A 25,014-nucleotide genomic window follows, 5' to 3' on the forward strand; every position below is an offset into this window, starting at 1 on the left:
TAACAGAGTGCTCTATGCTTGCTGCAGCTGTATGGAAGGAGAAATGCTTAGCTGATTTATTTTTAATAGCAATCCATTAGTGAAAGCTGCATTCATTTGCTACAGTTTAGGAACAGAGTAGTCAAATTTGGAAATCTTAGCACTGGGGGTGACTGTGATCTATTTTTTAAATACTTTTTTATCTTTGGGTAAACTGTGTCAAGAAATAAAAATGCCACAATTAGCATTTGAACTTTTTCCCCCTTGTTTAGATGGTAATTGTGACATTTTCTGAAGGAAGGCTATAAATGAAATTTTTTCTTAGTAAGTCCATTGGAACAATGTATTTGTTGAATGTGAAAATACATGTTTCTCTTTTTTGAGCCTACTGATAGTTCACTGTAAAATAATTCATATTTAATTATTGCATGTCATTAATTCTCTTTCATCATTATTATAATGACTAATATTATTTATATAATAGTTTCACTAAGCACAAATAGTAGCAGCAATTGAAATCAGGAATGCCTTCGTGTGTATTTTAAAGAACAACTTGAAATTATTATGTTTCTGAATTGTTAGTGTGTTGCCGATTATACAGCATTGCTGAACTGCGGTGTTAAAATGTACATAATGCATTTAAAAAAATTCCTCTTAGAATGTCTTGTTAGGTCTAAGACATAAATGCTCTCCTCTAGTCTCAAAGTCCTGTTTATAGTTAGATGATTAGCTTGTAGAAAACACCTATAATTTTTTTTTTTTTTCATACAAGATAACCTTGGCTGGAGGAATGCCATTGGTAGGTTTTTCAGCTTTTGAAATAAATAGTAATAGAATGCTCATTTTCTGTGATTTCAGTGTTTAAATGTTTTTTTTTTTTGTGTAAGTATAATTATCATAGTTGTGTAATAAATTTAAAGATTACATCTTACAGAATTCCATTGCTTTTAAAACTACTACACAATATTTCTCCCTTTCTTTTGCCTAAACTGATGTGTGATTATTGACCATGATTTTTTGTTAGTGTCACCTTATTTAACTTTCTAAAGAAAACAGCCTGGAGACGTGCTTTTGTGAGGCAGAATTTAAGATCAGTGCAGAATTTAGCTTAGTCTGGTTGTGCTGATGAGATTTTAGCAAATTAGGGTGCATGTTTGCATGTGCTTCAGGACTGTTAATACAGCTACTTCATAAGCGTTTATCCCTTATCCTTTTTCTTTCCATGTATGTGTCTGTGACATTGTTTCTATGTTTTGTTTGATGACCAGAGCTTTTTATACCTTGGGTGCCGGATTCTTTGTTGTAGGAATTGCTTTCTGGTTTTTCTAGACCTTTGCTTCCTTGTCATTTTGTATGTTCAGATACAGTCACAGTAGTATTTTGCAGTGTTGCACAGAAATACATGTTCCAGCAGTTTTAACACAGAAGCCTGAGAGAAATTGGTGATTTGGTTGTTCTGTTGTTCATTTCCTTGATTTCAGAAATCTCTATTTAGAAATGTGTTAATCCTGTCAGAAGTTGGAGCAATCCCCATCTTCCATTCAGCCTCAAGATGCTTTGTTATAAACATCTCCAGACACAGTTTCCCTGTGCTACCATTATCATGGTAATTCTAGATTCACATTTGCCTTTGGCTTCCCAGCATGGTTTATCTGAGAGCCCACAGAACGAGCCACTCTGCAGGGCAGTGCAGACAGGCCAAGAATCTTGGGTTGTTCCTGTCTCCTGGGAGAGAAGGCATTGGCAGTGGACAGTCCATGCTGGCCAGGCACTGTCTGTCTGCAGCTTTGGCTCGCAGATGGCAAGCCCAAAAATTGTTTGCCACCTGAGAGAAAAAAGTGAGAGTCCGAAAGAGGTGTCAAGCCTTTGGGAACAGTTGGACTGGGATTAAAGCAAAGGAAAAAATTCTGTCCATTCAGAAAGTGAAAAAAAAAACTAACAAAAACAAACAAAGCAAAAAGGTAACCCCAATGAACAACAAACCCCTAAACAAACCAAACTCAACTAACCAAAACAGTTTTAACCCATCAAAACTGCTTTATGCAGAACATGCAGGTCTGTTACACAGAGAGAAAATCTGTTGAGAAGGGAAATCCAATAAAACCTGAAAACTTGTGCACCAAATAAGCTATGAATTTTGTCAAGAGCTGAGCACTGCAGATGCTGGCAGATGAGGGAAAACATCTGACCCGTGCTGGTACCAGTGACTATCTTGACCCTGCTTTTGAGGAAGCAGGGACCAGAACTGAGTCACAGGGACAAGAGACAGTAAGTGGGGGTCAGAAAGGGGCCTGGAGGGGGGCTTTGAACAGGACTCTGAACTTGTGGGCGGTGTCTGAATAAAGAAAGACAATCCATATGTACAGAAGTTGTCTGCCATCACTTTCCCAATTATATCTTCTAAAGACAGTAATTTAAAAAGGAAAGGTGAAACCAGCCTCATAGGTAAGCAAAAATTTCAGTAATGCAGCACTGGTAGTGAACAGTGTGCAAATAAAATTTGTGTCAAAGGTTTGTGTTTAGATAGATGAATATCCCAAATGCATGTACAGATTTCTTGATTTTGCGGAAGAATATTTGGGTTTGTTCAGTACTTGAAAATTTGGCCTTTGGGGAGAAGATGCTTTTATGTGCTGTAATACTGAAATGCTTTGAGCAAAGTTCAAAATTATGTTCTATGGCTGCAGAGAACATTGACATCTTTTGGATAACTTATTCAAATATTCTTATGGTTGATGGTATATTCGTATTTGAATAAATTCAGGAAAGATTCATCCAAAGCTATTTCAATCCAGTACTACTTTAAAGAAACAGGAAAATCTAATCATTTCATCACTTAAAGCTGCTTAAACCTTCAGGGGAAAAAGGGTTACTACTTAAATTTCAGATGAAAGAAGTGTTTTGTGAATTCATCTGTGTCATGTATTCATACCTGAATTAAAATGAACCATGATGTACTGCACTTTCTCAGGAACCTTACATAAACTTCCTTGTTCTAAAACATGCACAAGTTTGAAATGTGCAAACAAAACTGAAAGAAACTTTGCAGTAGTTTCTCCACAAGCAGGAAGCCTAATATTTACCCAACAATCAATAGAGTAAAGAACACGGAGACAAGCAGCACTCTTTCCTGCAAATGTTGGTTTAACTGGTAAAAGAAGGTAGGACCTATCTGAACAACAACTTGCTTTTAGCTAGACCTGTTTGGTTGGGGATGGGTTTGGCTTGAATTCTGCAGAACCTTGTTGGCCATGGTTTGGAGCTGTGGAATTAAAACAAGGGATTGTTTTTTAGAATGTTATATTTGGAACTGTTTTCTCCTGCTTTTGATTTTGATCAGGTTTTTCAGTAGTGTTTTGGTGAGACTCTGATGAAGATTAGTTAAAGAAAAATCTGATCCTGATTTAGCTTGCTTTGCAGAAAAAAAAAAGGAGTTTCTTCACGTATGATTAACTTACATATTTCTCTAATTCTTAGCCGTCATGTTTATTTGTTTGTTCTGTGTGCCTTTAGGGAGACTTTTGTCCTTGCTCTGGGTGGGAAGGTAAAAGTGCAAGAATGCACTGACCTGAGTGCAAACCAGAAAGGGACAAGAAAGGACAGGGGGCAGTATACTTTCATTTCTTGTTATTCTCTGATCTACAAGCCTAGTATTATTATCTCACAATCAAAGTTGGCAATTTCCAATTCAAGCAAAAAGTTGCTGAATCCAGGAGCCTGTAAGAGGAAGCTAAACATGTCTTTGTACCTCTTGTTTTCATTTTACTTCCTGCAAGAACTCAGAAAAATACTGTTTTTCCCTAAGTTCAGTGGGTAGGAACAATTGCTAGTCACATGGGCTGCCTACAGAGAATGGTTTTACAGAAAAACCTGCCTGTCCTCAAACCCCTGGAAAAATCCTGCCCATTGGAATGAGAGGAGGCCACTGGGGTATTGGGGCTGAGCTAAATTTTTTGGGTTTGAGAGTGGACAAACCCTTACCTTTGCTCCCTTACCCTAGTGGTGTTTTTCACTGCTGCAGGGGTTGCAGGGACCAGGTAAGAGAAGGCGCTGGCCACGGCATCAGCTTTAGAAGTCCCATGCTCCTTTCAGAAGCTGGTCAGAGTTTCTGGGAGGTTGCTGAAATCTCTCTCAGGCAAAGGTGAGGATAGGGAAAGATGATTTTCAACACTTCAAAAGGAACATCAATAAACCAATGATTAGAAAGGACAGGTTTAGCATATTCTAACAGTCGGTGAAAATATGAGAAATTCCCTCAAAATTTTAAGAATCTATTGCACTGGACAGCATCAGATAATCTTAATGGGGTATTATCTATCAGTTTTAATTTGTTTAAGCTTATATGCACTCAAGTTACTTCTAACAGCAGTTCTCAGAAGTGACTTGGATTTGAAAGCAATAACAGAATTTAAACTAGACAAGGAAAACTTCAGCTAACAGACTGACATAAGTTACCAAGAAATGTGATCTTGCAATAAAAAATAATGTGCAAATCTCCTAGTTAAATGTATTGCCTGTTGTTATAATACAAACCACATACTGAAGATCAGCTTATATGAAACCAAATTTGATTTTGTAGTCTTTGTGGTTGAAATCTCTGTTTTATTTGGTAATTTCATTAACAGTTATTACCAAAGAGAAATGTACCTCAGTCTTCCATGTTTCAAAGGGTAGTGCACTCCAAAGAACTTTTATATACACCCTTCAGGCATACATCCAAACCAATGTCCAGTATTCCCTGTTGAAGCAGATTCCTTCACTTGAAGAGGTAGAGAATGGTATGACAGTGATAAGTGAGGTTTACCACAAGTGAGAAAGCATCTCACCCGATCTCACCGTGATTAACAGAGTACTTCCTGCATGTTAGTTTCAAAACCCACCTGCTGGCCATCCTGGATCTTCATGTCCATGCAGAAATTCATTTACTTTGCTTTCTTTTTTAGCACCCTCCTTGTATGGCTGTGCTTGTGTGGTAATTGTATGAGAGTTTCATGTGTAACTAAGCTACTACTGCTGAAGCTATTTTTAAATTTTTTCCTCTGCTTTTAGCAGGTATTTACAGAGTAACTAAAATTTATGCCCTTGGTGATGTTATGATTTGTGCTAAAATGAAGTTGATAAATACAGAATGAGGTTGTTCCTAGTTTCTTATGGGGAACCTGAGGAAAGACAGAGCTTTCAGAATGGTGTAAAGAAAATTGCTTTTTGAACTCTTCCTCTTTGTCACTGTGCAACAATATATGCGCTGTTAAATGTCAAGGCATTTGTCCAGTGCAAAAGAAAGTCCAAGTTTGTCTTCCCATATCTTGCTCCTGGTTACCTGTATTTCTTGTTCAATGAAGCACTCATTCAAATCCACCACATTGCTTAACAGCTTGGAATGGTGTTCTAAGCCTGAAGAATAGCCTATTTTGGTTGATTGATTGAGAAAAGGCTGATATTAGTAAAACCCCAAAACAAAACACTCTCCCACCAATTGCTAAACTTGTCATATAATCCTATACTTGTGTTCAATTTACAGTACTCTTTGTTCATTGTTGCAAATAATCTGAATTTCTAATATATCCTTGTATACAATATATACATTTTAAAATAGGATTATAAGGATTGCAGACTGGAGACATGAATTATGTTCATGTTGCTTAAGATTACTGAGGAATACAGCCCTACAGGCTTATTGGGAAAGTAGTTCTTGCTGCCATGTGTTAGGAGGCCCTCATGAAACTGAAGGGCAGAATGCAGTAGTTACAGCAAGTGACTGTCACATAAGTCAGCCACAGATCAGCTTCTTTTAAAAAGTCCTATTTATTTATAAAGCAACATCCAGTCATTACTTTTTAAAAGGGGTGTGGAATTATACATTTTTTTTCTACATTCCTTGGCTTTTTAGGTGTCATTCATTTGTTTGTTTTTGTTTTGTTTTTTGTTTCAGGAGGTTTTGGGTTCACTTCAGGGTATGTACCAAATTAGAAGAATTCTGAAAAGGTGGCTAGTTTTTAATAGACTTTGACAATACTTCCAGGCTTGCTATTAGGTTGATTTGTGGGTTTTATTTCCAGTGCAAAAATAAATCAGTTTTTTATATTAACAACTGCTTTTTAGTGACTTGAGATACCATATTTTAAAGTCTGTCACCATGTTGTGGTGGCACAGCTGAAAGAGGTGGAAATGTCAATGATGGGTCTAAAAAGTAGTTCTGAAATGGTCTTTGAAAACTTAGCACCAGCTTCCTGAAATGACAGGTAGTAGCACAGCAGAACATGAAAGCACATGAAAAGAGAGTAATTCAAAGTCTTCAAAACTTTTGAAAAGATTGAGGAATAAGGATAGACTCAGTCCTATGGTTTAACTGGAAAGGTAATTATATGCTTGTGTGATTTTCATGGCATGAAAGAGTAGCTGTTCAGCCAGTAGAAGATGTAGGGAATACTGGGAGGTGAGGGAATAAGGTGTGCACCTCTCTGTCACTGTCTTTTTATACCTTATGGTATCTGCTGAGCTATAAAGCTGAATGACCAGGTTTTAGAAGGTTCCCTGTGACTGTTGTTCTTTACCTTTAAATTTCTATCTTGTGCTGCTGGTTTTATTGGAAGCTTTGCTGCTTGCTGCAGTGGAATGAGGAGCTGGCCTCTGGAGCAGTAAGTTGTATTTCTGACATGCTTTAAAACAAAAGGCTAGTTACCATCTCAGCTGCCTATCAGCTGCTTAACGTGCTGCAGGGTCACGATCTCACAGCGCTCATGCTGCAGCTCAAAGTGTCGTGGCAGGCCTGCTCAATGTTTGTTTTTTACCCAAGTGATTCCTCTGAGGCTAGTGGAATTAATCTAATGGACAAGAGCACGTGCGAGAATAGAAATAGGATCAGCAATCCACAAAATCTGGTATTTGTCCAGTTTAAATGAAAGATAAGTAAATTCTTAAAAGAGGGCATATTCTCATTTTAGTTTTGCATCTTGAGTGCAAAGGAGTCTATGGGGAGTGATGTACATTTCTGATTGAGTAGAGCTCTAGCTGTAGAACAAAATTAATCAGTTTTTCACTGAGCATATTCAATAATAAGGGATATACTTCAAGATGAGCGGTGTTAGAGACTACATAATTACTCTGTGGCTCTGTGTTCTTTAAATTTTAAAATTATGGTAATTATCACATTTAAAATACATTTTATAAGTTTTAATATTAAAAATACAATTGCAATACAAGTGAAGCTGATATTGAAACACATGAAAATATGTTGCACTCACTAATTCCATTACTTTCTGATCTTTTTTTAAAAGTCCTAAGCTATCTGGTTTTCCTGCCTTTGCCATGGGTCAGTTTCCTTTTGCTTTATTGACTAGACTGCTTTGGATATTGGTTTTCCCAATATTAAGCTTTTGAAATACCATTCATTTCTTCCATCTCATCATTCCTAATTATAACCATGGTGTATCAAACCAGGGGACACTATTTGCTTATGATATTTATGCCTCCAATATTTGTGGTGCAGTGAGGGCTCCAGATAGTAATTTCCTTTTAAATTAATCCTGGTATTAGAAGTAGGAATGCTGTTCCCTGGTTGAGCTGAACAGTCTTAATAATCTCAGTAAAATATTTATTTAAAAATTGTCCATTTCAAGTCAACTCACCGATGCCTTTTGAGCAGTGCTTTGCCTGGAGGGAGGTTAGTGACTGGCTGTGTCCTGGTCACCAGGATCATAAAGGTGACACTGGCTGTTCTGCCATTTGGGTGCTGCTGTTCTTTGCATGCAGCAGCCTTGGAGCTACTTTTAGTGGCATTCTCTGTGCATATGTGGGGCTCTGAAACACATTTCATTACATGAGAGGTCTTTAAGCCAAATGCTTGTTCCAGCAGCTGTAAACAGTATCACTTTCCTGTTTTAGCAGTATGCTCATGGGACATTGAGAGTCTATCTTTTACTTTCTGAGTCCCTGTTCAAGTTTGGCCATGAAGAAACAGTATCAAATAATGAAAGGGATGGGATCCTGTTACAGCTTAATAATACTGGAACAAACAAGCAAAGAAAACCAAGTAAATAACTTACTTTCTACAGGATTCCAATTTTAATTATATTAAATGCAAAGACTTACTATACTTTGGTCTGATTCCTAAGAGCTAGTGATAGTCTTACTGTTCCAAAGAGACATTGCCAGGATCTGAGTAGCATTTTGAGTTAACAGGAGCAGCTTTTGTGAACTGGGAGGGTTCACTAGGAGCTGATTATGGAAAAACTAACCACAGAACTCACATTAAAACTTTCTAAACAGGAAAGATTCATCCACATACATTTAACATCCTAAGTCTGCAAGCCTATGGATTTATTTTGCTCCTAGTTGGAGTTGTACGGTTTGGGAAATCCTTCTGTTACAGCTGCCTGAGAAGTACTTTGAGATGTAGTTATGTAAGTCTAACAAAAATGAGGATCTCTGTGCTGTCTTTGCTTTTTAAAATTAAACAAAGGAAACGTTTCTACTTGAAAGAGAGGAATTGCTTCTTGTAAATCCAAACACCAGGGATTGAAATCCTAGACCCTTGGAGCAAAGAAAGTGTAAGAAATATTAAGAAGCATAACAAAGTTTCTACAAAGTCAGTATTTTGTATCCAATTGTGAGTCATTTGCTACTTAAAAGTTATGTAATACTGTCAATTATGAATACAAATCCTGGGGGAATTTTAAGTCCTTTCATCAGAATTTTAAAGTCATGATGCCCTAAGAATTAATTCCGTAAGGAAATAAGACCATAAATAATAATGTATGTGCTACTGACCTCTGATAAAATATACAAAGTCCAATTAAATTGCATCTGGGATGATTCACACCAAAAGGATCAAAAAGAGGAAAGATGGACATGGTAGAAGGGCAGCCAGGTTTCTTAATTCGAGCTATTGCAAGGCCATTGTGTGCTGGCTGTGGCAGCCCTTCCATGCTCTGCTGGGGTCCCTTGCTCCAGGGCAGCACCGCAGCTTCTCTCTGCCAAACTGCTTGGGGGAAAGGCTTCCCACATCTCTGCCCTCACACCAAGGAAATCATCTTTTCTCAGACTAGTGCAGCAAGGAACTTCTTAGCTAATACAGCAAGACAGCAGTTAAATCTCTGCTTTTAGTGGTTATTGCTAGAAGTTGTTAGATGATCTGTAGGTGCATTTGCCAGTTTCTGCATTGTTCTTTGTCTTCGAGATTTGATACCTTTTTAAACTTCATGTATTTGACCTGTGTTCACTGTTTGTCTTAAATGCAGTTCTCCCTCTGCACTTATGTAGTCTGAGAGCCCTACTCCTTCAGCCCTGGTTTATCCAGATACTGTTTTTTATTTAAGGTATTTAAAAATAGAAATATAGAAGCTGAAATACTAGGCAAACTGCTAGCACTGCAAGTCAAGAGTTTATAATCATTTCAATCATATGAAGGAAAGATTCATACTTTGAAGAAGTATGTCTGTTTTTTTCTCAGGTTTCCTTAAACAAGTTAGGTTGCGCTTCACATAGATATTAGTGCAACCTCATGACTATTTTGTATGAATAGCTACTAAATTTTAAATACACACCCTTTCATTTGCCTCATGTTATGAATGTATGTTAATCTTCAAATACAACTTGTCCTTGATGTTATCAGTGACTTGATTTCTTTCTTTTCGAGTTCCATCTGGAATTTTTTCATTGAAAAATCTTTTCCAAAAGTCTTTCCCCTATAAAAGAGTCTTTCCATATAACCCTTTAAACTGAAACCTTTTATTTCCTGTCCTGTTACACGTTGCTTTAAATTACATTTCAGGGAAGATTTTTTTTGCTCCAAAGGTGAGAGAAATTCCAAACATGTTTGATAAAAGTACCATTGGGACAGATTCTGAGGCTGCCACTCAACTTGTTTCCTTTTGCCTTTGAGTTTTACTTCACTTCATGGTGCGTGGACTTCTTTGCCTTCCATTCAGTCTTGACTGTAGGGGCAGAAGGATCAGAAATGTCATTGTGGTTTATTATTATTATTTTCGACATCGTGGGAGGTGGTGGACTCACCTCCCCTGGAGGTGTTTATGAAAAGATGGCATGTGGCACTTAGTGCTGTGGTTTAGTTGACAAGGTGGTGTTTGGTCATAGGTTGGACTTAATGATCTCAGTGGTCTTTCCCAAGCTAATTAATTCTGTGATTATTATTATTAAAATTTGTCTTTTCCAGTCAGCTCTCCCTTTCAGAGAGGTGTAGAACTGGACTTGGCAATCTGTCAGCAATGATGTGCCAGACTGGATTTTTCTGTCTGTAGCTGGGCTGAGTTGGCCTGAGCTCAGAACGCGGCAGGTGCTGCTGTGTGGGTGGGGTGGTGCCCAGGGCTTAGCCCCCTGCTGCCCTGATGGATGCTCTTCCAGTGTGTGCTGTTGTTGGGCATCCCTGTCACAGGGGCTGCTGTCTCTCTGCTCCATCCGAGGAGAACACTTTCTCTTTCTGAAAGGAGCTCGTCTTGCTGGGTGTCTGGCCAGGTGAAGTTGTGCAATCAAGAGCAGGACTGTCTGAGGCAAAGCTGAGCTTGGATAAACCAAACTCCTAAGAGTGGGCAAGGAGCTTATTTAAAATATCACCTTGCCTGCTTTTGGATGAAATTGCTTTTATATTCTTACTTCTTCTATTTGTTGTTGTTGTGATTGTTTACATCATATCCCTTAGCCCCTAGATGAGTGATGTCTGAGATGCTGAATTGTATCTTTTTCTCCCTTAACTGATAGAAAATTAATTGCTCAAAAGAACTAAAAGTAAACATTATTAAGGATTTTATTTCTGCATTCACCACTTCTGCTGTATATCAGAGAATTTGTAAAACTAGAATCAATCTGTGTGTTTAATTTCAGTTTATCATTAGAATGTTCTCACTCAGCTGGAAACTCCCAAGCTGCGGGAATAGACCTCCACTGTTACAGCCTGCCTGCCCTTTCATGTATTAACATTTAATATTTTGCTCCTGTGTGAGCTCCAAAGTCAATTCAAGGCTTCTTAGTAAAAGCAGATTTTGTCCAATGTGAGCTAAAGCTTATGATTGTCAGTGTGAAATGTTCTTTCTGAAGGGTCAACAAAATGTATTTTGGCACAGAGGCCAGGTTGTTGAAAGCTGAGGGTTCACAAGAGGCCACGGCAGAGGTGAAAGGAGCCTCAAGTGGGGATGTCAGGGCTGTGGGGAGCAGAGGCAGGAGGTGAGAAAATTCAGTGACTGGAAAGGTCATGCAGGAATCTTTCAGCAGGGAGGCCTGGTGAGGAGGAGGAAGAATCACCTGTATCTCAGTTTTCCTCCTTCTCTTCTGCATTATCCCCTACTACTTGTTGTCTTACTAGAATATTCCTCCTGACTATTATCCTTCACCTTGCAGGATCAGCCAAGTCAGGGTCTGCTCATGGGGCAGGAAATTGAGGGGCTAAAGCTGCTCCTGCTGCTGGGGAAGGATCAGGCAGCAACCCCTGGGAATAGGTTTTGTGTTCACGCTGCCATTAAGGTGTTGGGAGCAGCGCAGCAGTGTCAAGTTGAGGGTGAGGCAAAGGCTCTTGGACAGGAAAATATTCTTTCAGCTGTTTCTGACAGCTGCTAGCTCTGTCTGTGGGATGGCTTTGCAGGACAAGGTTCTGATTTATTGCATTTTGTTTATATCAAACCAGGGATAATCTGCTATTTATAATTATCTTTAGAAATCCTCTGACTCCTCAACAACAGGATTTAAGATAGAAAAGGTAATACTTACTAAAGGTAATCCCATGCATTCTGTCTGCTCAGAAGCAGGAGCTGTGGGGAGATGGAAGGATTTCAAAACCTAGGACTGGAATCTGAAAGGTGCCAAGTATCCCAGGGCTGGGTGCCCTCAATTCCCATCGGTTGCAAGTTATACTGTAATATGAGTTAATGGATTATGAGCAGAGAGCAGTGGGATTCAGCTGTTGGTCTGAATCCCATATACTCTGTACATACTCTGTACAGGAAGGGTTGTACTGGAGAGAAAGCAGATCTGTGTGGCCAGAGGAAAAAATTCAAGGAGGGAAGCCTTGATTTTTTTTCCTAGGTTGTGTTGTGTTTCTATGGATGAAGCAGTACTTTGTGTGAGGAAGTGAAGCACTTCACTTGGTGGGGAACATGAAGGATGAAGTTTCTTTATTGCCTTCCATTTTGAGACATAAGAAGAGAAAAAATATATTTATGAAGAGAGAATAAGGTAAGGGTCTTTGTGCAGTGACTGTTTTATCCTTTAGGGTACGGGGCTGGAGTTAACTTGTGCTGTGTTTGTCTCTTGTGCCACAGCAGAGAGGCAGTCTCCTTTGTCTCTTCATTAGCAGCAGAACTACAGTGGGCAGGAGGAAACACAAGGCTCTTTTGTCATTGCCTTTTTTTTTTCCTTGAACAAGGCTCTGACTCAAAACTTACTATTGAAAATAAATTCCATTAGAAACTGAGACTCAGTACTGGCAAGTAGCATCCTATTACTAAAGAATAACCATTTCTTGAACATTAAGATTGCTATTCAGCTGTTCTTTTGTCTCTATGGCAACTTTAAGCAGTAACAACAAAGCAATAGGTGATGTTGTCAGCCAGAAATCTGTAATGTTAGTTCAAGGGATTGTTGATAGCAACAAAATGGATGCCAGTGCACGGTCACTTACAGCCAGTAATTGATACTGCTCCTATGGCTGAAGTATAACAGCATGGGACATTTTGAAGGGGAAAACACACCAGAAAAAGCAAGGCTGATATAATTGGCGGTTTTTATAAATTATACATGAGGTCCTGCTTTAAAATTCAAAACTGTGGTTTACCTTCTCTAATGGAATGAATTGCATGAATAGTGAAGAGCTCCTTGTATGTACAGTATATGATACCTGGAGAGCTGCTGAAGCTTGCTTCTGAGTTTCTTGATGGAACAGAAAACAAGACCTGCTTTAGAAAAGTGGAGTCGTTTCCTAAAGGCGGTAAAAGTTGAAGTTCTCATCTAAATTCAGTGTTGATCTGAAAAAGGAAGTATGTTTCAAAAAAGAAAAGGCAAGTCTTTTCTTAAAAATAATAAAATAAAAAGGGATTGAGGTGGGAGTATCATCAGTTTTTTTTAATTAATCTTTTTTTAATTAATTTGTTCTTAATCTCATTGTGTCAGGGATTTGGAAGTTTTACTGACATGTAGAATTGAAAAAAAAATCAGAGGGAAAAGGCCATGAGAAGGTCAGACTGAACACTGCTGAGACCAGTGCTGGAAACCAACCATGAGACAAAATTAAAAAGGATGATTGATCTAAAAGCAGGGAGAATAAGAATTATAGTAGTTTCTATGTAGACATACTAAATAAGGAAATCCATTCTCAAGAAAAAGTAGTGACAGATGTGTTAAGTTAACAAAAATAAAACTCTATTATTTTGAGTCACTTTTGTCAGGTATTTGACAAATCTATATGAACTGCTGGTGTTGGAAGTACTGTGGGAATTCTGCCTCTAAATACGTATGTATGCATGCTGTCAGTGCAGTGTGCACCAAGACACCTTTTGCAGTCTTGAATTTAGCTGAATTTAAGTGCCATTTTCTCCAGTTAAAGTACCATGTTAGCGCTTTGCATTCTGTGAAAATCTCAACTCATTCATTGAATGTCAGGTTCCCCATTGTTTGAACTGTCTGTTATCAAAGAAGTCTTTTCTCCTCCATGGGAAAGATGGAGGATGGAAAGTGCAACTAGTTGTTCTCCAGAGCTTACTTGGCAGCATCAAACAAACCCTATTTTGGTGCAGGCAAGCAGAACAACTTCATTCACTGGCAACAGCACAGGATGTCATCTGATGTCTCTCTTAGACTTCAGAAAATGGGACAGATACTCACATGGCCTTTGGTTACCTATGGCTCCAGTTACACCTGTTTGTGCCCTTCTTAAATGAAGATAATGTTAGTGTGTTTTATTTAATTTGTTGTATTCTAATAATTTAGCCTCCTTGCACTAGGAAACACATCCAACTCTTGCTTTAAGTTTGATCTCCTTATTTGTTTTCATTTGTCTCAGATATGAAGGCTTTCTGAGCAGTCTTTTGGGTCTCAAAGTGTATAGATAAACCCAATACGTCATCAGCTTTTGAAATATCAACATGTTGTGTGACAAAACTTAAGCTGAGTGCTTACACCGTGTATTCATTTTTTTTGCTTACAGTTTCTTCTGCTGTGCAGTTTGAGACCAGATCAGCTTAAGGGAGCAATGCAGCCACTGTTGTGGTTAACACTGGAACATTTCAAAGGAGAGCACTGTTACAAGCTATTTATTACTTGGTGTTAACAGCTCCCTAACGGTCTTGTGAAAAGTTCAGTATTAGTTTGAACGAACTAACCAAATTTTTGTCTTGCATATTTTTTTTAAGTTTATACAAGTAATTGTCCTTCAAAAGATGGACTACTTAAGAAAGCTTTCTCTGTAGTCAGCACTGATGTGGCTCTCTGCAAGGGATCTCTTCCATATCAGGGCTTGAACTCGGTGTGAAGCTGCAATGATGAAAAGTGGAATAGTTTACAGGAGCAGGTTCCCAGGACAGCAGACCACCATGGGTGGGATGGGGACCCTCAAGGCAAGGTCTCCTTTTTGTTGTGAGAGCAAAGTGTGGGCACATGGTGCTGAGGGGAGAAACCAGTGACATGGGGAAGAGCAAGGCACCATGCATGTTCTACCTGTTCTGCAGTTAGCACATCACTGTGATGTCAGCAACCAAAAAAACTGTTCAGTTTTTTCTTACTTTTAACCTACTCATTCATTTTTCTCATACATTCAACTATATGTAAAGCAGTACAAGATGAGAGAATGGTGGAAATCTTTTTAAGAGTGAAATCAACTTGGGTAAATTATCTTGATGAGATTAATTGATATGGGTCACTGGCAGTGGGGGTCTGTAGTTGCCAGGGCACTCAATGAAATGAACTTGTTTTTAATGAGAGACAGGATAACAGTAGCTCCTGTGACTGAGAGGCTCATTTTAGCCAAGTGGTTGTAAGGCAGGTACTGGAGGCTTTTCTGTACCTGTTTGCTCTACTGAGAAGGACACTTTTGTATGTAAAGGTGCCAAATGTATGTCTGTCATAGGAGCTGAAGGCCACCAGGTAACTCCAGCCTGGCCTCAAACTGAGCAGTGCCTGCTGAAGTCAGCATCCACTCAGGCTCAGTTCTGTGAAGTCAAATCTGCTGACTCAATCAGTGAAATTTTATGTCCCATTTTAGTCCTCTTTCCCTTGCTTGACTCTTTTGGGCAGCATATCCCTTTAGTACTGTATATGTTAAATCTCACCAATTCTGTAAGTTCATCAACCTACAAGCAAAGCTATTATTGTCCCAAATTCCAGCCCTATAAACGTTTCTGAAAACTGAAAGTTGCATATAATTCTTTTGTGTGTGTGATTTATCACCAGTGACAATTTTCATTGCAAGCCGAATACATATTTATACTTTCATAGCTGTGACTTTTCCAGCATAAGCAAAACATGGAGCAGTGGGATTCCAGACCTTCAGGGAAAAGTGGTCGCTATATCTACATTGCTCTTATCTTTATTAGACAGAACAGTCCTTTCAACATCTAGTAGCTATTGAAGGATGATCCTTGAAATGCCTAAGCAGTTGTTATAATTCCATCAATTATTCTGCATCATTAACAGCTATCATCTTTCTAATTATTTTCCTCTATATTTTCTTTTAAGTAATTAAAGTTCCAGACTATGAGCAAGATCTTGACACTTGTCACTATTTTCTATCTACTCTGCAAATATCACATAATCTTCCTGAGCATTCCTTTAACTGTGACATGTATTAGGGATTTTTGTAGCTTCTCATCAACAGATCTGTTAATAGATACGATTTTTCTTTGAGATACATATGTATGGAAAATACACAAAATTTCATGGAGCTGGTCTTTTTTTTCTCTCTCTCTGTCAGCTTTTCACTTACCTGTCCTTCTTTTCATACTGTTCTGAGTGCTATTTATAGTAAAGTGATTGTCAAATAATGTGGTGCTTGACTGACATTGTAGATTTAAGGTAGAATTCTTGTTTTATTTCATGTAGATGGATTGGATGACTTGAGATTGTCTACTGTTACTTTCTATGATTTAATGGTCAAATTTTAGACAAAATGCTTTGATACACGTAGGAATAATAGCTGAAAGTTGCCATCACTCTAGAAAGAGTAAATAGAAGTTCTTGGATAGATATCTTCCTTTGTTGCCACCTCTGCTTTTTGCTGATTCAGCTCACAGTGCTTTGCACACAAGCTGATTGTTACAGTAGATGCAAGGGACAAGGAAACTAGCAGCTGTGCTCAGGGTGTTTCATCATGAACTTTGCTAGGAATGCATTATGGAACATTAGCATTTAAAATGAGATACAACTGATATTTAGGAATAAAATTGTAAATCTTGTATTTACTGCGAAGATAAGCAATGCTGCTTTTGACTATGACGCACGTTTGTCCTTAATATGAAAATAAAAGTGTTCCATGAACAAAAGCACCCAGTTCCATTACAGCTGTGGAACTTTCCATTTCATGTGCAGTGGTATCATGACTCTGTACAAATTGCATTGACAAAAATAGTATTTATATAAAGTGAAAAATTCCACTTGCAGAGGGAGAGGGAATCTTAGCGGCCTTCTTTTCCCAGAATTTGCAACTTCTCCTGTATTGAGAACTACTAAATTGTTCAGCTCTCAACAACCAGATATGACAGAAGTGTAGAAGTGTAAAAAGTTTTCCTGCTGGACTTCTCCACAGGAATAGATACATGATTCCAGAACAACACTGTTAGTGCTTATGTTGTCTTCTGCACCTCAAGAGAAAAACACTGCAAGTACCATTACAAAATAGAAATACAAATTTGAAACAGAAATAAGGGTTCTTATTTCTTAAGCTAGAGCATTTTACTGCGCTATACAGGGAAATACAGAGCTATTTCTATCTATTTCTATGTTATAATGTTAAGCTTTTGACAACTTTGTGGAGGAAGGACCCACTTTTTTGCTGTAAAATGGCCCCTATAGAATACATTGCATTGGGGTTCTCATTGATGTTAGCTGATAACACATGCTTGTGGTTTTATTTGCTTCTGTTCATCTTTGTTAGATTGATCTCTTGATCAAAACTCACAATAAAACTTTCTCAAGGATATGGTGTCCTTGGAATTAAGCAAGACCATGCCTGTACTTCATAAAATAAAAATTTACACTATCAATACCTTATTGGAAATTGTCTTTAACAAGTGCAATCATGGTACCCATTGCTGGTCATCTAATCCTCTCCTTGCCAAAGTGGAATTGCTTCTCTTGTACATGAAGCAGTGTTTTATTCAGTCTTGATACAAATGCATGTGCTGTTGAGAATGTCAAAGTTTCTTAGCAGATTATTTCTGCACTTTGGTTCTGCTAAAAAGGCTGCCACTGTGAACATTAAATATCTCTCAGAATAATCTTGGTGTCAAGAAGCTTTCCATGATGTTCAGACCTGTTTGTCTCACATCTTTTTTATTTCAGTTCTCTCTATTCTCCAAAACCTTTCAGAATTCTTCACCTCAGAAATCTTTTAAATAGCTGTACCCCCTCTAGCCTCTACATCTGTCATGTGTTGTTCTAAGGGTGTCAATATTAAAGTTTTTGGGTTTTCCAGACTTCCCATAGCTGCTTTACCTCATCTCTTTTCAATTTGTAAATCCTTTCCCGGTTAAAAGGTACCTGCTGCTCAGCACAATAAGCTTTATCAGAGATGGACTTATGAGTCCTTCCTTCATGTAAAGGATACGTGGACAGTTGGAGCTTTGTCCTTCATGCTGTGACCGGGTTATTAGGCTTCTATTAGGCTTTCACCCCTTCACCTTAATTGCTACTCTGGCAGGTCAATCCCTTGCTCTTTCAACTCAAATATTATTTGGAAGCACATCAAGCGTTTTTACTTTTCATACCTTTTTCTTATATTTCTCACTGCATGACAAAGGACACTAAATTTTTTTCAGACAAAATGTCTGGATATTTCCATTTTGTGTAGTTTTTTGTCTAAGTCTCTTTAACTCTGCACTACTGCCTGATAGAGTGATTTATCAATCTATACCTAGCCCAGCGTATGAAGACTGGATGATTTCAGGTTGATTTAGAGATTTTCTCTGCTGTTATATTTGAGCATGTATGTACAGAAATAGAGCTACTGGGAAATGCTCATCATATTCAAATCTCTGTTCTTGTAGGCACCGAAGTTTGAAATCCCAAAGTCAGCTGCTCTTTTCTGATGCTCTTTTCTGGAATCCAGTTGTTCTTATGATTTCTTCTTATTCCTATTTTAAGTTAATTTTTCCTAGCTTTCATAATGGATCCCAAGAATTAAATAATTTGCTGCAGTTGAGCACTCATGTCACAAGATGACTGTTTCTCAGTTTGTGTTGGAGGCATATTTACCCTTTTTTTTCATGTTGAATGATTGCTCTTCTGAAATCCTTTGTTGCAAATGATGCTGTTAAATCTGGTGGAAAAAAGAGAATGTTCATGGCCGTTTTGTATTCTGGGTCTGGTGCTGTCTAAGGACAAACCGACAAACCCTTTTTTTTTTTCCTTTTTTTTTTTTTTTTTTTTTTTTTTTTTTTTTTTTTTTTCCTTTTTTAATTCCAATTGAGGCATTAGTCCTAGTAATCAATTCACATGTATTCCATAATTCAATTGTGTTCCATAAAGCATTTAAATATATGGCATAAATTCCTCTTCTTGTATAATAGAAAACATATCTGAGGATTAAATGTCACTTCGCAGGACTTTATTTTTGTGTGCAACTTTCAAAAGTGTTTAATCGAAGATGTTTGAATTTCATGTCCAAAAAGGTGTTGTACAAGCCTGAAACTCTTTGCAAAGATGGTGAAATGGACCTTAAATTAAAAAAACAAACCAAAGAAAACAAAACTCCAAGCCACTAAAACTTGATTCATATTGCATCTTTGAGGTAGATTTAGAATAATTTACATTTTTCTCATAAACCTAAACATTTTCCTATTGGCAAATGGACTAAGTCTTCTATTTCGTCCAATTTGACTATACTTTTTCAAATGCCTAAGAATCTTTTCTTTGGAACCAACTAAGGTCATCATGCATTTTCCTGGTCAAAATGCATAAAAACAATTTAATATGGATTTCAGTTATCATCTGATGTTCCTTCTGCTAACAGACATCATAGGAATGGGGAAGTTTTCCCCAGGCTCAAATTGATTAGTTCTACAGAAGTGTTTTGAAAATTCTGGAAAAAGGACATAGAAGTTACAAGAGTGGAGGTCCCACTAGTGGAGGTGGAGGGAGATCACTACTTATGCTTCTCCTGAAGGTGACAGTGTTAAAAAATGTGGGATCCTTCTGCAGGTGGTTGAACTGCAACTGCAGAATGCAAGTTCAGAGCTGCCTACTTGATCACCTGCTTAAGGAATTCCAGCTCCTGAATTAGGGACTTTGGTTAGAATCCTTAGGTTATATGTCACTGAGCGTGTTCTGGGGTTTGGTTTCATTCTGGAAGGGTGTATGTATTGGGGAGATACAAGGTATATTTCAAACCCATTCTGGAAGGCATGATGAACTGTGAAACTATGTCTAGCACATCCACAGATGCACTACCAGCCTTGACCTCAACTAAGGAGCCAGTGTTTCATCCTTCACTTGCAGATTTAGCATGCTACTCTAGCAGATAATTATGTAAGATGTTGTAATTCAGACATCTGCACAGAAGTGGAGGGAGAGTCCAATAGAAGTGGTAATAGAGCAGTGGGTGGGCTGTGATTCCCCCCCTGCACTCCAAGTCACTCTGCATGACTCCCTTGCTGGGTTCCTCCTAAAAGTGCTGCTCTGTGGAAGGCAGTTGTTCCCCTCTTTCCAGTCAGTGTTGGCATGTCTCGTGTCCTCAGTGGGTTCCTCTGTGCAGCAGTTTGAGAACTGCTAACCACCAAAGAGCCTGTAGCAGTTTCTGTGGATGCACTATCCAACTGATAACAAATACCTTGGTACCTTGTCTTGCTATTGCTTTGCACTGGAAAGGTTCACTCTAGTGTCTGACTGGGCAGCTGCTGCTTCTACACAGAGCTCCTCCCTCTGAATTTATTCAGCCAAATTTCACACTTGTACTGCTGCTAATCCTGGTGATTCTCTGGACTTAAAAGGAATGATGACACCAGGGTAATAGATCCATGTGTAAATTATTTGCCAGAGTTTTGTACATCACACAGCATAGCTCCAGACTGTAAGTTTATAAAAGCAAGCTTGCTTCTCTTGGTTTTGTAAATATAGGCAATTATATAGTTATATAGTTATAGTTATATAATAGAGAAAGTATTTTAATGATTTCTTTGTGTCTAAGTGCATACCCATCCAATGCCTTCAACTGTGACTTCAAAATCTTAAATGAATAATTCTTTCTCTAAGAATCCACGTAGCATTTCACTGGTTTTGCTCTCCCTTTTGCTGGGAGTGGCATTATAACACTAGAAACCTCACTGGGGGTGGAAGCCACACCTTTGCAATAACACTATTTTTCCTCCTTTGTGCTTTTTGCCAGTTCCTTCTGCTTCACAAAACCAAAACACCCTTTCTTTGAATAATATAGTTTCAACTCTCATTGTTAAGTTTTGAATATTTTAGAAATAAAAAGCCAAGATAAAACCAAGAAGTTTGGGTTGCATGCAGCCAGTTTTTAATTACTTTTTGTTTGAAAGATCAGTTGTGTTCATGTGACAGTCACCAACATAAACATAAAAAAGGGTACATGAACAGGTCAGAGTGTCTCAATGAACCAGAATCTTCAAAGCACTGTCTCTGACAGACATGCCACAAGGATGCTTGCATGGATGAAAATACAGATCTGTGGTACTTGAAAAAGAGGTTCCAGAGCAGTGAGAGAGCTGATGAGATCACAGCAATTTTAAAAGAGAAAAGCAAACAGACTAACTTTAAGAACTAATAGGGCATCTTCCCTTTGAAGAAAAGAAAAAATGAATTATGCCAAGGTATATAAAGGAAATCAGCACCTGAGTAATAACCAATGCAGCACATAAGCAGGAATTCCTATTCTTGTGAATGCAGGACTGGATTGCTGTGTTCATAAGGTGAACTTGAGTTAACACTGCCGTGCTGTCAACTTAAACAGACACTATCCTGAGAGAAATAACCAGAAACACAATGTGGCAGGCATGAAATTTGACTGTTACACTTGCAGAAAAGATGAGGGCTACTTCAGATGAGTCTGGATGAGAATAAGACACATCAGTGCTCAACAAAATTTTTCTTTTCTGCTGCCTCTGACTTGGCACTCTCCGTTTCATGAACATGAACCATGACTTGAGCTCGACCAGCTCACTGGTCTGCTTGAAGGCAAATTTCTCTTTTCTTGGTCTGTTTTTGTTTACACTGGGTCTGATTCTTTGTGCTGGCTCAAGGGGGTGTTAGAAGAGGAGCAGTGGGGCTGCCCAGCCTGCTCCTGGTGTCATCATGGAAAGCAGATGCAGGCTGCATGGCACATTTTTAAAAAATGCTTTCACACTTCTCTTTATTTGTCTGTATTGTCAGCATAGTGTTTGATTAGTTACATTTAGTTTATGAAATAAGTCATATTAAAGTGATATTAATTAGTCTCTGGGAAACTAGAAGAAAAAAGAAGCCTGTTTTTGAAAGTGCTTATATCAGTTGAAGCACTGTTTAATCAGTTCAAATGTTTGGGTAAAAAAAGTCTTTTTTGGTCCAATCTCAATTTAATTTAATAGAAATATTCTTTTCTGTTCTGCTTCTTTTCTTTTTCTTTTTTCTTCTCTCTTTCTGAAGGTAAGCTGAGGGTAGAATTGTCAAAGTTCCTGTCATGCATTCTTTGAAAACATAACAGCATCAAAAGTCTTTATGTACCAGCCCTAGCAGGGCTGAAGCACTGCTGCACCCCAAAGCAGAATAAGGTTTCTAGTCAGATACCAGCGTTTAATTAATGTTCAATAATATCACAAATGTGGCAGTCTGGGGTAGCAGATCTGTTAATTTGAAATCTATTGTCTTAATTCTCCCTGAGTAAATAGAGGGTAGATAGTATATATTTTAGTTTTATAAGTTTTCAAGTCCTTACTTATTCATCAATGCTGACTTTGAGAATAAGTAAAGCAGTGCACCTTAATTCAGAGAGACAGGATTTGTGGACTTTGATCTTCTGAATGCCATGACCCCATGCTGTCTGTAACCCTGTGCTCCCAGGTCTCCTTTTATGAACTCTTCAAAAAAGTCAGACACCATTTCTTTTATTTTTTTTTGTTTCTTTCTTCCCCCAGAAGTTACTTTAAATGCAGCTCTGTAGCAGACAGCTCGCTAGTAACCCTTTTAAGTTTAATTCTAAGAAGAATAGCAGGGAAAATGCCAATGAAATTCAGTTTATCAGTCTTTTAGGTTATATTTTAATGTTGAATAGCAAGCTGCCCTCGTTCTGGGGTCAAGTTGCAAACACTCACATAATCACAGATTATTCTGAATAGGAAGGGACCCACATGGATCATCAAAGTCAAACTCCTGCTCCTGTACAGGACAGCCCCAAGAATCAGGGGACACATTTCAGACGCATGGTGTGCTCTTCTCACAGATCATCAAGGCTAAATACACAATTACAACAGCCCAGGTTTGTTCAGGCTTGATAGTTGCTCACTATTTCATAGCACCCGAAGTCACAAAAGCACCATGTTGAAATGAATAGTTATTGACCTCTGAGTCTTCAGCTGTTTGTTTGTATGTGTGTATGTGCATGTTTATGTGCTGCAGAGGTGGTGGATCATAACCTCAGTGACTTAGGTAAGCATCATGGCACTGATTAATGGTGGCAAGCCTTTATGGGGCTGCATAGTCTGTGTTTCATTATGCTTTTTGGTTTGCCAAAATCATTCATGATTGTGTGGTCACAGCAAAAACATGTGAAGCTTCTGAATATTGTAAGGCACTGGTAAACTTGTAGTACTTGCCTTCCTTTTGTAAATGGCTTACAGAACTTGAGAAACTAGAAAAATAATGCAACTCTTGTGCTCTTTGCACAGATGGGTTCAAGTGCTTAAAGAGATAACAGACTCTAAAAAACCAACTGCAATTAAGTGCTTTCCTCCAAATTACAAAACTTTCAAGGGAATATATACTGGACTATTTTGACCTTGTTCTTTATCAGGGAAGCTTCAGTTTTTAAGAAAACTTGTGTTTTCTGAACCAGAAGGGAAGGGAGTGCAGTGCTTAGTCCTGGGACAAGTACAGGCTTGGTGCCCAGCACCAAAGAACACACTCTGAGGAAGAAAATGGAGACCACACCATGCTCTGGACAAGACTGTGGCTTCACTAATTGAAAACCTGATATGTTTTCAATTAAGGGTGACAGCAGCAAAGCAAACACCTTCTCTCACTGTATTTGGGTTGGGACAGTACAAAAGGCAAGGGTGGGGGCTGATTTAAATAAATCAAATAAAAGGATCCTAAGGATTTCAGGAAGATCTCCATTAGTCCAGATGGCGGGAGAACAGAGAGCTGAAAAAGATGCAGCTGTTTCTTCTTTTATACTTGGAAAACTTCAAATTGGAAACAAGTCCAAAGCAATGTTTTCTAGAAGCAGATAAGAACAGATGAGGGGGTAATGCTGCTTATTCAGTCTGTGGAGACCAGAGGGAGAAGCTTGACCTGTCCAGGGGATTCTGAGAAAAAGAAATAGGGATAGACTGCAAAACTTCAGCTGACCTTAATGAATACCAGAGCATTGCATTTATTAAATGTTACTGAGCTTGATCATGTTTAGCCTTGACATGGCACTCTAATTTTCAGTCAAACAGATAGTCTGGGTTGCTTCAGAAGTCTAGAGAATTATCTCTTTTAAGAAACTAACGGCAAATATTTCCGTAATATCTACAGATAACAGCAAATTGCAATTGTACTCCAGCCAGCATGTTTCCTCTAAATATAGCAAAGGATGTTTTGTAATTTATTTAATTGCTTAGACTTGACAAGGAGCCAGTGCTAACAAACTTGCTTTGATAGCAGTATAGTGCTTGTGGCATTTGCTTGGCTCAGGAATGTAAATACTGGGAAAAGATGTGTGAAATGAAGAGTGAAGCAGAAGTGCTGTAAACTCTCTGCTGTTCCCGTGCAGGTGTGCGAGTCCTGAGCCACAGGGACACGGAGGGACAGCTGCATGAGGGAGGGCACAGCAGCCTGAGTTACACCTCCTGCAAATGCAGGAAGGACAGGGCTCTGCTTGATCTCATCACCAGGCAATTGTAACACAGTTATTTACGGAAAGTGCAAGATCATCTGTTTTAATTATTGGACTTCACTTCCCGCTCCATATGTTCTGGTATCTTCCACAAAAAAACCTGTGGGGGTTCCTGTTGTTACTGAAAACTATTAGAAAGGCAGTAGAACTACAAAAAGAATAAGATTTTTTTTTTTTTCGATTAATGTTCTAATGTATTTACCTCTAAAATACTGAAATTACACTTTCCAATTGTTTTGTCTCTATTTTCTCCCTCTGCAGCTCTCCCTAGTAGATATCATTATTTGTCCATATATGTGATTTTGAAGTACTAAGTGTGGAGATTAAGGGAATAGGTATTGACACTTTTTCCAATATTCATATTATCATAAGAGAAATTTTCAAATCATTTTTTCATTATCTTCTTATCAATATTATGTGCATAATATTTATGATCTATAATCTACTTTTTTTTTAATGACTATCCTTCTATCATAAGCCTTTGGAGATGGAAAATAATTAGCTAAGAATAACATTAACAATTAATGGAAGTCAAAGTAATTCCAAATAAACAACTGATATTTCAATGAGGAAGGATCTGATCCAATGATAATATGCTTACTTGTAAAGTTTGTTTTTATTTTTAGAATTCTTACATGAAATTACACGCAATATAAAGCTATACAACTTTTCTAAATGAGTTATATATAATTATCAGTATTAGGTAAGTGATGGTCGACTTGTTGGATTAACTGAATGCCAAAGCTTCCATTCATTTCAGCAGCACCAGATTTCAATCACCAGATTTA

At 38.1% G+C, this 25,014-nt stretch overlaps 1 protein-coding gene across 4 annotated transcripts in view; it reads left to right on the forward strand.

The window, feature by feature from the left end:
- Positions 1-25,014, forward strand: part of ZNF385B (zinc finger protein 385B) — a 153,677-nt gene that overhangs the window by 67,426 nt on the left and 61,237 nt on the right. The window contains exon 1 of one of the 4 annotated variants that reach the window (XM_063400421.1): positions 3,006-3,140. The exons of 2 other annotated variants lie outside the window; for them this stretch is intronic. The gene's annotated coding sequence lies outside the window, so the exon portion shown is untranslated. Of the gene's footprint in view, positions 1-3,005; positions 3,141-11,947; positions 12,163-25,014 lie in introns of those variants that run through there. One more of the 4 variants, XM_063400422.1, reaches the window with a different exon arrangement.

The sequence above is a fragment of the Prinia subflava genome, chromosome 6, assembly GCF_021018805.1.
Source record: "Prinia subflava isolate CZ2003 ecotype Zambia chromosome 6, Cam_Psub_1.2, whole genome shotgun sequence".
NCBI classification, from domain to species: Eukaryota; Metazoa; Chordata; class Aves; order Passeriformes; family Cisticolidae; genus Prinia; species Prinia subflava.